Source organism: Capsicum annuum, chromosome 12, assembly GCF_002878395.1.
Source record: "Capsicum annuum cultivar UCD-10X-F1 chromosome 12, UCD10Xv1.1, whole genome shotgun sequence".
NCBI classification, from domain to species: Eukaryota; Viridiplantae; Streptophyta; class Magnoliopsida; order Solanales; family Solanaceae; genus Capsicum; species Capsicum annuum.
In genome coordinates, this window is record NC_061122.1 from 103,240,496 (window position 1) to 103,253,995 (window position 13,500).

A 13,500-nucleotide genomic window follows, 5' to 3' on the forward strand; every position below is an offset into this window, starting at 1 on the left:
ATGGGTTATAAATGAAAACATGAGGGGATAGCATGAGTACATGACAAAATCATAATTTGAGGATTTATTTTGACTCACATGATAATGATATGGAAACTACAACATTCACAACATACTATAATCCATTCCACTTTAAAACATTCATAATCTTGAATAAAATTTGCAATAACTAAAGATTCATGAAGATAGTTCAACATAATCATGTAAAAACTCATAATTTATAATCAAAAAGATTCTTGGACTCCATGGGTGAAAAGGTACTCATGGACGAACATCTCACATGCCCTAAACCCTTAAGCTTGAAAAAGAAACACTAATTTTGATGCTTTTATAAATGTTCTTGAATTCTTGGTTTTCTTGGAGAAGAAAGAATGGAATTTGATGATCTTAGGGAAAGCGTAGGGTTTGCTTTAAGAGGAAATTAGAGAAAATAGGCAAATAATGCCCTAACTAATGTTTTAATTCATGTTTTTACGAATTGATTTGATGGGAAAAGGCATAAGTTCCCCTTAGGAGATTAAATTCGCAACTAGAATGCAGTTTAATAGGTCACCATAATGTGATGATGAGTCCATCGCTATAAGCGCTGCGATGCGATGCTATCGCGGTGAGCTGCTGGAATCGAAATATAAACACGACCCAATACTAGTCCCAAAAATTTGAAACTTCCTTGAGACATGCTCTTTACACCCCTGAACATGAATTAACTAAAAAACCAACACCTAGGGGCTAAGAAGACCGATTTAAAAACCCATGAAGTTAAGAGGCCAAAAATATGACTAAGTCCCCAACACTTAGTGAATTTTTTAGGCTTTAAGCCTCTTATGCATGCAACTAGGAGCTAAACTAAGCTAAGAATAATACAGGATATTACATAGGAGCTCACAAATGGGCCCATGAAATTAATCCCCCACATATAAAACAACTCCAACTCCAGAATAGGTGTCATGGGGATTTCTTAGCACCATAAAATGTATCCTTAATGCTGACATTACTCACAGGCTTTAACAAAATCATGAGCATCCTTGAAAATTAAAGGCTAGTAAAACCCACACTATAAGATTTTGTGGGTTGTTCGTACGCCACTGTGGTGACCACTAACTAGTGAAGAATTACAAGCCTCAAGAATGCTCATCATTTCCACCTCTGGAATGCATCTCTAAATCACACTATCAGTGCAAAACCAGAACAAATATGACTTATCCCAAAATTACTTCCTTACCTCGTACATAAATCTCCGTCACTACTAGAAGGATAAATCTTATGGGACAAGATCACTTGCCAAAAAGATGGAAAAATCAGCAAAGCAAGGAATCAAATCACGAGTTGTTGCCAATACTTGCTCATCAGGAAAAGTATTATCTATCTTAATATTATCCCCTAGTTTCTATATGGTCTCCTCTTCAAGTCTGGATAAGTGGTCTGCAACTTGATTTTCTTTTCATTTTTGACCCTTAACTTCAAAATCAAACTCTTACAACAAAAGAACCCAACGGATTAATATGGGTTTGGCATCCTTCTTAGACATTAAGTACTTCAAGGATGCATGGTCAGTGTGCATTATTAGCTTAGTCCCAATCAAGTAAGACCAAAATTTTTAAAAAACGAAAACCACCACAAGTAGGTCTTGCTCTATAATTGTGTAATTTTTTTATGTGAGGTTCAAGGTTTTGCTGGCATAGTGGATGGGATGTAATATATTTTCTCTTGTTTAGTCTAGAATAACTCCCAAGGCCACTCCTCTCACATCATATATTACCTCAAAAGGTGTAGAATAATCAGGAGACATGATGATGGGCGCTAAAATTAACTGATCCATTAGGCATTTGAAAGCCTTAATACAAGCATAATCAAACAAAAAATTTACCTCCTTCTCTAAAATCTTGCATAGAGAACTTGAAACGTGATAGCTAACTATGAAGGTAAGAGTTCAATGAACGAACACTTAAAACTCATATTTGTCGATATGAAGGGTAGGTCATGGAGACCCTTTTATAATACTACGAGGTATACGGGAACTCTCTAAGCATGTTTTACATATGTATTATGAAGAGTGAGGGTACTCGGGAATACCTTACTCTTATGGTATCTCCGATTTGTGTGACTACATGCATCGATGCCCGTTCAGGGGGTTATACTGGACCCATATAGCCCATGGGTGGTTAAGGAAGGTTAAGCTACACATATCCAGGTTAATGATTTCAAATGCATATTAAGCCTGGTCCCCTTCCCGGCATGGTTATATATATATGTATGGTTTGTATGCATATGGTTGGTTTATGTAGTTTTACTGGATGGCATTATTTAATCCTTAACCTGAGTGCATGCTAAAGTTCACCCTCTAACCCATCTTTTGGTGGCTATATCCCTATGAAATGGAGGAATCAACCATTCTACTTATCCTTCTTAGTGATCTAATTCGGGCTCAGCTATTAGATTGAAGTGATGAGCTTCCATAGTTTAGAAGGCATCTATTTTATGTCATAGATTACCTTATATACTTTTGTCTTTCATAAGACTTGGTTCATGGTTATGTCGGGGCATGTCCCGACTAGGTACTCTCCGACTTAGTTTAGAGGCTTTACATGGACAACTGTGGACTTGGGTGTGGTGTGGATAGATTATGTCAAATGTATATATATATATATATATATATATATATATATATATATATATATATATATATAAACATACATTGAATCATTATCTTGGTTTATGGTTTTGGTTTGGGTTGGATTGGTTAGCTATTGGTGGGATTGACTTGGTTGGGTTGGCCTCGAATATAGGTTTATCCCAAGGTCACCACATGGTAGATATGTTATCTTATTATATGTTCGGAGTTCATCCGACTCAGGGTATATTTTGGTTGGTTGGGTTGGGTATTGGGGATGGCTCCAATTTGGGTTGGACTTGAGGTTGCCCATTGCAGCAAGGCTTCGATTTGGGTCATGTCAAGATAGTCTATCTATTGCAAAAAATTTCCCATCTGTTGAATAAGTTATCATAGATGGAGAATCTGTTAATAGGTTCAAAGAGCCTATGCAACAGATAGACCATTAATTGAAAAGATGGTTCATCTATTGCAACAGATGGTCCATCTATTGCATCTTTCTAGTTTTTTTAAATTACTAACCCATTTAAAAATTGTCTTCTTATATCATAGTATGTTAATGAAATTCTCTGACTCATGAGGGCAAGGCACCTCAAATGCAAAGAAGCTTATGATTTTGGTGAGAGAATAATGGACCTCAACTCCTAAAATAATTTCTTTAGTAGGTACGAGAAAATCAGTAACCTAGTGACAACTCTCGGTGCCCCAAGTATTGAGAAGTTAATTTTTGAGTTCAAATGGAATGAAGATATGATTGACTATGTTAGTAGGAAGAGTCCATCTTCACACGGCATAGATTGGATCAGGGTAAAGAAAATTCTTGCAATCGTGAATCTAAAGATTAAAGATTTTGTGACTTGAGATCCTCCTCAATAAGGGAGTCATGAATATTTATGATTACAACTTACCTGTCTTCGGGGAGTGGCAATTTTTCACCTTCATGCAGCCACTATTGGACTTGTTACCCAAATTGTTGAAGCAAAGTGACTTAATGAAACACTTGCCAAAGTGAATGCTCAACAATAGATGGTCTTTTGAAGGTCGAAAAGATGACCTTAACAAAAATGATAGCGGTGCCATGTGTGGTTCATATGCGCTTGAATATATCAAATGTTCTAATCGGCACAAAAATGTCAAATCCAAGGACCTAACTGAATAACAACTCCGTGACAAGGATGCAAGAGGTTTGGGTTGTTGGGGTACTATATGGAAGTTTGAAGCCTATTTATGAAAAAGAAAATTTAAAACATGATGACAATTTTTATTTTAAGCATTTTCGTTAATTGTATTGGTTAATGACAATTTTTTATTTTTTATGTTTAATGACAATTGTATTATTTTATTAAATTTGAAAACAATACAAGAAATAATTACTAACTAAAGTTGTATAGTTTAATGACAATTTTATGTTTTTTATGTTTGATGACAATTGTATTGATTTATTAAATTAGAAAAGTTTTGAATTATTTTAAAAAATAATTACTAAGTTCAAATATTACAACAAGTGCATTAATGATATAGATAGAGATATCTGCATAATGCAATAGATGACTAACCTATTGCAACAAATGATCCATTTGTTGGAATAGATCAAACAGACATAGACATGTCTACATTGTATAATGCAACAGATATACATATTTGTTGCATCAAATATCTCATCTATTGGAAATTACCAAACACATACTTTTATGTTGTAATGGATGAGTCATCTATTGAATATTATCAAACATATATGCACATCTATTGCAACAGATAAATTATTTGTTACGACTGATGAGTCATCTATTGGAAATTATTAAACATATATACACATCTGTTGCACTAAATGAATCATCTGTTGAAAATTATCAAACATATATCCACATCTATTGCAACAGGTCAAATTTGTTGCAACAGGTTATACACTTAGATGATCATGTAATTACTAAGATTAATTGAAATTGTAGTTGAACTTATTGATTCATCTATAATTTTAGTTAAATAAATTTATTTATTACTAATAATGGCATAATTTGAATCATTTCAAATATAATTGATCAATTGATCACTCTACTCAGGATGAATACACTTAGATGATTATTTAATTACTATGATGTTAATTAAAATTATAATTGAACTTATCAATTCATAATTGAATTTTATTTAAATTAATATAATTATTACTGATAATAGCTTAATTTGAATCATTTCAAATAAAATTGGCCAATTGATCACTATACTCGGGGCAAATACACTTAGTTGATCATGTAATTACAATGAGATCAAATGAAATTGTAATTAAACTTATCAATTCATCTTTAATTTTAGTTAAATCAATATAGTTATTACTAATAATGGTTTAATTTGAATAATTTCAAATAAAATTGGTCAACTAATCACTCTATTTAGGACGAATACACTAAGTTGATCGTGTAATTACAATGAGATCGATTGAAATTATAATTGAACTTATAAATTCATATATAATTTTAGCTATATCAATTTAGTTATTACAAAAAAATGGCTTAATTTGAATTATTTTAAGTAAAATTAGTCAATTGATCACTATACTCGGGATGAATATACTTAGTTGATCATATAATTACAATGAGATCAATTAAAACTATAATTGAACTGATCAATTCATCTTTAATTTAGTTAAATCAATTTATTTAATACCAATAATGGCTTAATTTGAATCATTTCAAGTAAAATTAGTCAATTGATCACTCTACTCAGGACGAATACACTTAGTTGATCATGTAATGACAATGAGATTGTAATTGAACTTATCAATTTACTTTTAATTTTAGTTAAATCAATATAATTATTACTAATTATGGCTTAATTTAAATAATTTCAAATTAAATTGGTCAGTTGATCACTCTACTCAGGAAGAATATAATTAGTTGATCGTGTAATTACTATGAATTTAATTGAAATTGTAAGTGAACTTATTAATTCATCTTTAATTTTAGTTAAATAAATATAGTTATTACTAATAATGGCTTAATTTGAATCAGTAATTAATTGAAATTGTAAATGAACTTATCAATTTATCTTTAACTTTAGTTAAATCAATATATTTTTACTAATAATGGCTTAATTTGAATCAACAGATGACTAACCTATTGTAACAGATAACACATCTATTGAAAATTATCAAATAATTATAAACATCTATTGCAACATATGACCAATCTGTTGCAACAGATGACTTATCTATTGAAATTATCAAACAGATATAGACATCTATTGCAGCAGATGACCCATTTATTGGAAATTATCAAACAGATAGGATATCTGTTGCAACAAATTAGCCATTTGTTGGAAGATTTTTTTATAAAGCAATTTTATATCCAAAATAAAAAAAGATAAAATACTAAGGAGCTCAAACGTTTTTAGTATAACTCAAAAATCCCCTTTTATTGTCTTATCTTGTCTTTTCAATGTCACCTCTTTCTTCTCAAAGGACCTACCACCACCAATATTTAAAATCAACAGATGACCCATCTGGAGAATTCTCAACACTCCTATAATTTTCTTATCTCTCTCTCTTTTTCTCTCCTCTCTCTTTCTCTTTCTCTTTCCTATTTTGCCTAGGGATCAATCTTTCTTTCTCTTTCAACAGATGACCAATCTTGAAATTATGTTGCTCTTTAAGCGTTCGATGAAATTTTACCCCTTATTATGCTCTCTTTCTTTGCTATTTTCATATTTTTTTGCAACAATATCAAATGTTCTTATGCTTCTCTTTGAAATTTTTTGAGTCTTGTGTAAAATTTTAAACTCTTTGTTTTTTTAAGTATTCCCTTTTGACACCATGTTGGATTTTATGAAATTCTATATCTTTTACAGTCATCATATGTTCAATTTTATATTTTATGATGATGTGATGAGGATTAGGATCATATCCTTTTCATTTTACGAACCATTTTTTATTAAATAATCAAAGAGTCATGACCCTTAAGTTCTTCCAATAGATGACCCAAACCCTTCCTACTAGATTGAGTTCTTCCAATAGATGACCTATCTATTGCAACAAATAAGCCATCTTCTGAAAGACCACAATCCAATTCTTGCTACTATTTTGAGTTTTTCCAATGGATAGCCCATTTGTTGCAACAGATTGGTCATCTATTAGAAGAACTCAAAACCTAGATTATGTTCTTCCAATAAATAATCTATCTATTGCAACAAAATAGATTATCTATTGGAAGAACTCAGTACAACTCGTGCTACTGGATTAAGTTCTTCCAATAGATTACCCATCTATTGCAATATATGGGTCATCTATTGGATGAACTCAATCCAGTAGCAACATGGGTTTAGAGTTTTGAGTAGAATTTGAAACTCTTTGCTTTTTTGAGTATTCCCTTTTGACACCTTATTGCATTTTATAAAATTCTATATCTATACGTTCATCATATATTCAATTTTATATTTTATGATGATATGATAATGATCATATTCTTTGTCTTATGGGTTATTATTTTACTACTTTCATATAACTCCCTTTAGATTTTTTATTTCTCAATCAGGTTTTTAGTTTTTGATATTGTGACCCTTCTTAGAAGGGAAAAAGGAAAGGTTTTGAAGATGGTTATCTTTTTTAAAGATGGTTACCCTTTGAGCCTTCATAGTTTTGTACACTACTTCATGATAAGAACTGGAGATAAAACACTATTTAGTTTCTGTCACTTGGGTAGGAAGCATAAGGTGCTTACAGATGGATCCACTTCATATGTGGGGCGTATTATTGAATAGGTTAACATGAAAAAACACATAAAGTATGATGATTTTGTGAATGTTTTTTCTTACCGATTAGGCATTGATCCTTCAAACAAGATCTTGTATTTTACAGTTAAGTTTCATAGGTCTGAATTGGTAAGGCTGAGAGGCCAAAAATGTTATGTCAATGCCCTGTTATAATTTAATGATGGTTTTTCTCATGTTTATATGTCAAGTTTGGATAAGGGATCAAGATTTGATGGCAGTGTAGACATTCAATAGTGATTATACTGGTTTTAAGGATACAATAGAGTTTGAGAAGGCCTTTAAAGCCTCTCACCACATCAAACAAGAATGAAAATCTTATAGAAATTGCCCTGGTCCAAATTTATATGGATGAGTTGCTCGAGATGATGATTATACAGTATAAGATGCTATAGGAGAATATTTGCGAGAGAAGAGGGAGCTACAGACTATCTAGCCCTTATTAAAGAAGAAACACAGCGTAGAAAGGAAGTTGTAGCGTGCATTTTATGAAATTCTATATCTTTATAGTTATCATATATTCAATTTTATATTTTATGATGATATGATGATGATCATATCCTTTGTCTTATGGGTTATTATTTTACTATATTTATATAACTCCCTTTAAATTTTTTATTTCACAATTACGTTTTTAGTTTTTGAGATTGTGACCCTTCTCAGAAGGAAAAAAAAGAAAGGTTTTGAAGATGGTTACCCTTTTTGAAGATGGTTACCCTTTGAGCCTTCATAGTTTTGTACATTACTTCATGATGAGAACTGGAGATAAAACACTATTTAGTTTTTGTCACTTGGGTAGGAAGTACAAAGTGCTGGCATATGGGTCCACTTCATTTAGTATTACTGAATGGATTATCGTGAAAACACATATAAAGTATGATGATGATTTTGTGAATGTCTTTTCTTACCGATTAGGCATTGACCCTTCAAACAAGATCTTTCATTTTACAGTTAAGTTTCATAGGTCTGAATTGATAAGGCTGAGGGGCCAAGAATGTTATGTTGATGCCCTGTTATAATTTAATGATGTTTTTTCTCATGTTTATGTATCAAGTTTGGATAAGGGATCAAGATTTGATGGAAGTGTAGAGATTCAATAGTGATTGTACTAGTTTTAAGGATATAATGGAGTTTGAGAAGGTCTTCAAAGCTTCTCACCACATCAAACAAGAATAGAAATCTTATATAAATTTCCTTGGTCCAAATTTAAATGGATGAGTTGCTCGAGATAATGATTATATAGTAGAAGATGTTATAGGAGAATATTTGTGAGAGAAGGGGGAGCTACAGACTATCTCAGACCTTATTAAATAAGAAACACAGGGTAGAAAGGAAGTTATAGCATCCATTTTATGAAATTCTATATCTTTATGGTCATCATATATTCAATTTTATATTTTATGATGATATGATAATGATCATATCCTTTGTCTTATGGGTTATTATTTTACTACATTCATATAACTCCCTTTAGATTTTTTATTTCTCAATTAGGTTTTTAGTTTTTGAGATTGTGACCCTTTTCAGAAGAAAAAAAAAAGAAAGGTTTTGAAGACGGTTACCCTTTTTTAAGATGGTTACCCTTTGAGCCTTCATAGTTTGGTACACTACTTCATGATGAGAACTGGAGATAAAACACTATTTAATTTCTGTCACTTGGGTAGGAAGTATAAGGTTCTTGCAAATGGTCCACTTTATGTGTGTGTGGGGGGGGGGGGGGTATTACTGAATGGGTTATCGTGAAAACATACATAAAGTATGATGATTTTGCGAATGTTTTTTCTTACCAATTAGGCATTGATCCTTCAAACAAGATCTTGCATTCTATAGTTAAGTTTCATAGGTCTGAATTGATAAGGCTGAGCGGCCAAGAATGTCATATCGATGCCCTGTTATAATTTAATGATGGTTTTTCTCATGTTTATGTCTCAAGTTTGGATAAGGGATCAAGATTTGATGGCAGTGTAGAGATTCAATAATGATTTTACTAGTTTCAAGGATACAATGGAATTTGAGAAGGCCTTCAAAGCCTCCCACCACATCAAACAAGAATAGAAATCTTATAAAAATTGCCCTCGTCCAAATTTATATGGTTGAGTTACTCAAGATAATGATTATACAGTAGAAGATGCTATAGGAGAATATCTGCGAGAGAAGGGGGAGCTACAGACTATTGCAGACCTTATTAAAGAAGAAACACAGGGTAGAAAGGAAGTTCTAGCGAATCTGGCCAAATTAACATGAACAATAAAAATATGGATGATATGCGAAAATGAAAGTGCATTTAAAAATAAAAATGCTGAGGGGAATGTTGCCCAGATGGGTTTGTGGTTGACAATAATAATAATAATAATAATAATTAGGTTAATAATTTTTTTATCATATTTAGTTTGTTTTATTTTTTATCAGATCTACCTAATGTTGTAAATGTTTTGTATGTAACGAATGTAAAAATATATGTTTGGTCGACTGAGTTTGTTCTTATTTTTTATTTTTTCATTCTGTCAATTTATTTTTTTCTTAAGATATTGAAGGGTGTAGGGTTTTGAGAGTTTGGGAGTGGAAAGAATCAATTACTAGAAAGTGTTTGGTTGAGTCTATCACATAAACAATCTCATAAGAAATCTATTCGTTGAATTTTTCAATGACAATTTATTGAGTCTATCACTTAAATAAAATCACAAGAAATTATATTGAATTTGACACAATTTCTCCAATAGCAAGGGTTGTGAGTTCTTCCAACAGATGGCTTATCTGTTGCAACCATTGGGTCATATGTTGGAAGAACTCAATCCAGTAGCAAGGGTTTTGAGTTCTTCTAATAGATGACCCATCTGTTGTAATAGATGGGCCATCTGTTGGAAGAACACAATCCAATGGCAAGACTATTTTGATTTCTTCCAATAAATGATTCATATGTTGAAAATATTTTGTTACTCTATTTTATTTATTTAATTTCTTATTATCTTTTTTGTTGATGCACAAATTAATTGTTTGGCCATAAATAAAAACATATTTTATATAATAAATAAGATACATTTCCAACAATGAGTTAAAATTATCAATGTCATAAACTAAAATCAAACAACAACACAAGACTATTTGCTATTACAACGAAGCTAATTAAACTAAACTATTTACTATTACAACAATCATGGTGCATTACGATCCGGGCATATAGTTCTTTTGTAGCCAATATTCTTACATATGGAGCACTTATTTTTTCTTGATGAAAATGATTCTTCGACTCCACTCCTCCTTTTATATCACCTTCTTCCCGGTTTGATACTGCTTTAGTCAATATATGGAGGAGGTATTAATCTCTCTAAAATCTCTTTAGGTTCAACATAAGAATCTTCAAAAGGCACCGAATTAATATTCTCACAATATACCTTTATATATCTTTTCATCAAATAATATGGAGATGAGTACTCATAAATTTTAGGTTCATATTGTGCACCATATTGGGCTCAATGTGCTACCATAGCAAGTGGATCAAGGTATTTTGTTCAAGTCAAAAACTCTATATGTACAAGATCTTCTTTGAAGATCGAATGTGGCAACATCATCATGACCGTTGATACCAAACTTGTAATTTGCTATTTGATAAGCCAATAATTCATTCCCCGAATTGAGGTAGTTTGATATTTATTTTTCTATGGCAGGAACAAGTCTGTTTGATGAGCTCACCAACACCATACGTCTTTCGTGAAATAATTTGACAAACCTTTTGTTTATTTTATCAAATAGCGCCACAATGAGAAATTATCTTTCAACACCAAACATTGAATTCACCGATTCAACTATATTTGACTCATAATATTATACCTATACAAAAAATTCACTTAGTAAGACATACAGTACAAATAAATTCAAACAAAAAATTAAATTGATAATAATGTACTCTCTCCGTCTCATTTTATGTGTTGCCATTTTCTTTTTGGTCTGTCCCAAAAAGAATGTCACATTTCTTTATTTGGTAACTATTTAATGGCATCGTTTTCATTTTATCCTTAGTGGGTCCCACTTATTAAAAAAAGGCAACCAAAAAGTAAATATTAAAATAACTTTAAGAGGGACAATTTTGTAAAATTTACAAAGTCATTGCTTATTTCTTAAACTCCATGCCTAGTTAAATGGCCACACATAAAATGGAATGGAGGTAGTACCTATTGCCCAAACCAAATATCTGGCTCTATCTCTCGAAACCGACACATTCAAGATGTTGTGCCATCTTGGGTACCATATCTCTTATTTGATTAAAATGGATAAAAAAACTCCGCTCTATCTTATGCTTTAGTTGCTTTATAAAAATGAGACATGGACCTTGAGTTGTGATATTTGGTTTGAATATATTTCCCAAGATACCTCATGCAACAACCAAAGTAATCTGAAGGGTAGAAAATTGAACTCATCTTTTGGATACTTGGATGTCTATCCAAAATTATACATAATTCTTTAGTATCGTCTACACAACTTCGCATCTGTTCAAAAAAATATTGATACGAGGCATCACATTCCTTGTCCACTACATCAAAAGCAACAGAAAAGATGTGATTCTCTGCATCCTGTGCCACCGCCGATAACAAAAGTCCTTCATACTTTCTCCTTAAGAAAGTCTCGTCGGCGGCTATGACTTTTCTCAATTATTGAAACCAAGAATCAAAGCACCATAAAATACAAAAAAGAACTTAAACCTTCCATTTTCATGAACATACAATGTTGTCTTACTTTCAGGATTTGTAGACTCAAGCATGTAACGGTAGGCATCAAGGACTGCATACCAGTGCTCATGTGTCCCCCTAACCAAAGACTTGGCAATCCTTATGCCCATATAAATCTTTCAATAACTGAACTTACAACCCAATTCTGTACGGAATTGATTGGTCGTATCATTTGTAGAAGGGCCTTTGCCATTGGGGAATCTATTTTGAAAATATTTACCGATGACCTTTATCGTTGTGTGAGGATTAGGGCTCGTAATATGCTTCAAACCACATTTGTAATAATTTTCATAAACTTTAATGACGAATCTGTCAAAACTTAAGTATTTCACAGGCCTCAATCGCCACCTGCACTCCGGATAAGCACATCTAAAATGATGGAATCTGTTTTCAAGAAAGCAATTACAATGAAGTGACTAGTTCATCCTTATTCTTTAATGTCATTCCCTAGTAAAAACCAGTCTCGTCAACTTGAAGATTGCCCGACTGTGTTGATTGAGAAGAACTGTCCATTGTATTGCTCACAACAACGGGCGTAGGTATTTGATCCTCCTTCACCTTCACTTGATCTCCACTCTCATCATCATGTGTAATACTCATGTCCACATCATCTAACATATCTTCTTGTTCTTGTTGTTTTTGTACTACATTCTAATTTTCTTTCTCTATCAGTTTTTCAACCACGTATACCCTTAACACCGGTCTAGCTACATTACTCAGATAAACGCGCAACCGAACTTGATCGCTTATCTTGAAAGGTAGGACCCTTTGATTTTCAAAGGAGCTATGCATGTAGCTAATGACAAGGTCTTCTAGTTGACAATTTAGTCCATAATAGATGATGATTAAGTTCACAAAATCATCATACAAAATATTATTTTGACTATCATCACTATCGCCTTTAACATTTTACCCTCCTTCTAACGCCAAATGTATCGACTGTTCTTCTCGATCCATTCACTAAGCAATCCACCCCTATTGTTATTGATCCATCCATTAGTGGTACCTAAAGATATTTGTTAAAAAGGTTATTAATGATATTATAATAAAATTAATAATGATAGTATAGTATATAGAACAACATAAAAAATTATATACACTACACTATCATTATCAATGTTGCAACAGATGAGACATCCGTTGGATTAAGATTCGGGGTTTATCATAGAATAGCAATATAAATCCCAACAGATGAGTTATTTATTGTAAAATGTCACTCATCTGTTGCTGCAGATTATCCATCTTTTGCAACAAATGGGCCATCTATTAGGATTGATGTTATAGTACTATAGAACCTGAAGCTGATTCCAATAAATGAGTCATCTGTTGCAATAGGTGAGTAATTTATTGCAACAAATGAGTGATTTGTTGCAACAGATGAGTCACCTGTTGGGATTTATATTACAA